The sequence below is a fragment of the Prionailurus bengalensis genome, chromosome A1 (assembly GCF_016509475.1).
Source record: "Prionailurus bengalensis isolate Pbe53 chromosome A1, Fcat_Pben_1.1_paternal_pri, whole genome shotgun sequence".
NCBI lineage: Eukaryota > Metazoa > Chordata > Mammalia > Carnivora > Felidae > Prionailurus > Prionailurus bengalensis.
Genome location: NC_057343.1, coordinates 223,598,711 through 223,602,986, shown reverse-complemented (window position 1 = coordinate 223,602,986; position 4,276 = coordinate 223,598,711). Strand labels below are relative to the sequence as shown.

General features: G+C 37.6%; 1 pseudogene; it reads left to right on the top strand.

The window, feature by feature from the left end:
• The first annotated feature begins 407 nt into the window (after window positions 1-407).
• On the top strand, window positions 408-535 carry LOC122496254 (annotated as a pseudogene).
• The last annotated feature ends 3,741 nt before the right edge of the window (window positions 536-4,276 follow it).

Sequence of the window (4,276 nt, the reverse complement as noted above, 5' to 3'; positions counted from 1 at the left end):
ATATGTTTATATATATACAAAGTATTCATCTAGTCTTCACAAATTAGCAATGTTTGATATTTTTAAAATTATGAAGTGTCAATTACATAACAATTAACCAAATATCTAAAGTAAATGTTTAAAAAAGGTTATGGGGGCGCCTGCGTGGCTCAGTGGGTTAAGCGTCCAACTCTGGGTTTGGGCTCAGGTCATGATTTCATGGGTCATGAGTTCAAGCCCAGCATCCAGCTCTGTGCTGGCAGTGCAGAGCCTGCTTGAGATTCTCTGTCGCCCTCTGTCTCATAAATAAATAAAAATTAAAGAAACAAAGGTGAGAGAATCAGGATTCAAGTCAGGTACTATTTATACTCAAAGTCGCTGCTCTTGTACCAACACCACATTGCTTTCTCCACCATCTACTGCGTTGAAGTTTTGTCCCGTGGCAGTATCGTAGCCAATGAGGGCTACCCGGGGCACGATTACCACTAATTAAAAACTAATGCATTGATACAACAGTAATACTAATCAAGATCAATTTTGCCCTTCCTGAAAAGGACAGTCTATCTTTCCAGACAGCTATATTAAATAAAAGCAAACAGAATAGCATGATACTTTCAAATGCTCTCAGTCAATTTGGTAATTGTTAGAAACGTGGAACTACTGACAATGCTTTTCAGTTTTTGTTTTAAAAGACATTTAAACTCTCCTGCAAGGAGATACTTCTTTCAAGAAAATATAAAAGTCTACAATGTCAGCTCAGACTACTTTCAGAGTTTTTCCACTGGAAAGACCAGAAAGAGGACACTTCAGAATTGTCCATTTAACCATTTATGAAAGCAAGTGAAGTTTCAGAGAGAAAGGGCCCTCTGAAAAAAAGATGTCAGGCAGATGATGATACTTCAGAGATGATACTTGGTGACGCCTGGATTCTTATCCCTGCTTTTACAAAGGCTGGTCCTCATGACCTAACAGTCTTTCTACTGACCCGTTATGGAGTGTGATGGAGGAGAGGTCTAGGATCCATCAACACGCCAAACTCTGTCGCTATCCCCAGGAAACGCACAAGCTGGTGACGCTGCTCTGAAGGGGTACAAAGTTTCTTCACAACGCCCAGGGGCAAACTGCCATGCTCGCTTAATTTTCTAAACAAAGTTAAATGTGCCTCTGCCCCTACTGAAATTAATTTGTGAAAAAATTAAACACCTGTTATTTTAAAGGCCCCTTTCCCCTCCTTCAGTGTTATGAAAACCCTGCAAGGTGTGGAATTCAGAGACACAGAGGAAGGGCCTTTGGTTTCTGGGCAATTCCTGCCATCCCTAAAATCGCCACCACTCGCACCTTTGTGAGCCTTTCAAAGGCAAAGAGCTCCAGAGTTCATGTCTTTGCAGTTTCTCTACAAAACGTTTACCGATTAGGTTGATTCGTTTTAGTGTTTGCCAGCCATATATCGATACTGTGGCCACTGAGACAATTCAAAATTTAAATTTTCTGTTGCCATACAGTTTGTGCTTCTGCTCCTTTTGACCTATTAATTTCATTATTATTGGTTAAAAACTTGAACAAAAGCATAAACACGTGGCAGATTTTGAAGTACAATTATTTAAAAAGCGTTTTTGGCGGCGCCTGGGTGGCTTGGTCAGTTAAGCAGCCGACTTCGGCTGGGATCATGATCTTGTGGTTGGAGAGTTCTAGCCCCGCGTCAGGCTCTGTGCTGACAGCTCAGAGCCTGCAGCCTGCTTCAGATTCTGGGATTCTGTGTCTCCCTGTCTCTCTGCCTCTCCCCTGCTTGTGCTCTGTCTCTCAAAAATAAATAAAAACATTAAAAAAGATTTTTAAAGTATTTTTGGAAAAATTAATTTCTTAATAAGTGTTTACCTGTAAATTCACGTCTTCATAGATGAATCTTGCTTTTTGCTAGAATGTGACTGGGTCATCGTTATATCTATTCCTATATTCTCGTTTTTACACATTTAAGCACTGAGAAATCCCATTCTCAGAAATAAGTAGATGGGAGCAGAGGGGCTTTGTTAGGTCAATGCCACTCAGTTCTGTGAACTCCTTCAAAGAATTATAACAAAAATTACAGAGTGGTTTACCATATAAACCAGTTTATAAGCAAGGGCCAATGATAACTCAATTAGTCATTTCTTCAAGATTTTAAAAGAATTTAATGTAAAAACCTAAAAAACAAAATCATTGGTAAAAGGTTTTGTTACCTGGTCATTAGAATTATCTGGTTTTTGTTTTGTTTCGTTTCATTTTGTTCCGTTTTTGTTTGTTTTTAATGAAGATGAATGTTTTGAGTTTCTCCTTTCTTTTGCATCCTGGAGATTTCCACACCAAGGGGCAAAGCTACAAAGAAAGGTTCAAGAATTTGAGATATATTTCTTTTTTGAAAAACAACAACAACATAAAACCCTTGCGTGCAAAAGATTCTTTGAGAGGAAGAATGGAAAAAGGAACCGAAAGAATTAGGGCACAGTTACTCAGATTTGACACTTGAAAACTGGTTAGAGTTACCTGCCTGGCCAGAGTCCTTTTCCCTTCATCTCAGGGGACAGCAGGCCTCAGATGAAATTAGGAATCTAAATGGCAAATAAACCAAATCCGTTTTCTTTTCTGTCCAGTAAAATAGCCAAATTTCTTTTAAAATTCAATTGACTCTGTTTTGAAGTGTTCTTATAACTACAATCTCAATACTGAATTCTAATATTAAGATAGCTATGTGGATAGTCACATGAAGGGATTGTTACATCAGTCTCTGTCTACATTTTAGACACTAAACACAGTGCTAAAGAACTGGTTATAGGTCACCAAGAAATGACTTCATGAGGGAAAAGGAAAACCTGTGGGGAAAGAGAAGCAAATAGGAGAAACACCTTTGACCAAGGAAGATGAAATTTTTCTGAAAGGTCAGGTAACGTCTGTTTGGACACATGATTTAATTTCTCTACCTTTTCTATATTTTCAGGCTATGAGGATAATCACGCTTCGGAGAACATGACCACCTTGAAACTCTTTGATGGGATTTGCTTATGAAAAGAGTTTTTCCATCACTTGGTAAAGCTTGTAGGGATCGAAAATATCCTCCTCCTTCGCTTTTGGTTCTTTGGTTGGTCATTTACAAATCATTTAAGGATATATTGATATCCTTAGGATTAAGGTGTTTGTACGATGTTCATTTATCAGTGTTGAAAAGGGCTTGCGATGCGGGTTTAAAGTTTTCCCTCAGCCTTCCAGACTTACTAGAGCTGGGTTACTGATCGCATTGTCAATAAGGCACGCTTGTGCCTCTCCACACACACGTCTTCCATTGATATTTTAGTAACATTGATTCCAAGCCATTTTTAATATTTTAGTTATATCCACGTAGTACAGTTGCTAAAGTTCTTTATATGAATTTAGGCATCATCAGTTGGCTATGATTGAACCATCGTATAAATCTTAATAGGTAAATAATTTTAGAATACCATCTAACGCTTTATAAGTTGATAAGAATATGTGGATTGTTACAATCCTTTCAGATAAGTAACTTTACAAAAGGAGAAGAAACTTGGGAATCAGTCTACAAAAGGCAGCATTTCCTGTGGGAAATGTACCAGAGAATTCACCTTAGATTCTATTTCTACTTCACTCTTGTGTTTTTAACTTAATAGCATAATTCCTAAAGAATCAAGTACATTCTTACTATTTAAATATTTTTCTTTACCTGCGGCTATAGAGCAGAAAATGAAGAGCCTACATCACAAAATCAACAACTCCTAATATTTATATATATACTAATACTGTCTTAATACTAACTGTATATAAGTGTCTATCTCTGTCCCTCTGTCTCTCTTGCTCTGTCTGTTTGTCTCTCTCTCCCTCTCTCTGCCACTCTCTCTCTTTCTCCTGCCTCAGGCTAGGTTTCAGGTTCCATTTACATGAAATAATTCAACTGTCCAGGTGACGGAGTGTTCAGAAGTAATAGCATATCCAAAATAAGGTTACCTTTTTATTTTTTTTCTCCCCTAAGGTAGAGACTGTCAACAGATAATATGAGATCAGGATTGATTAAAGGTATGCCATTTAAGTCAACTCCGTTGGACAAGATGAGAGTTTAAATATCTACCAGGGAAATATGTGGTTACAATTCATCTTGGAGGCAGAAAAGGATATCAGGTTAAAAGCAAAGCATTTTTTGCTGATAATATGACATGCCTATCACAAAAGAATCTCGTAAGTAGTAGTAACATGAGTTTAAATACACTGGCTAGTTTGGAGAATAATGTTGCTATCATATGGGGAATCAATAAGA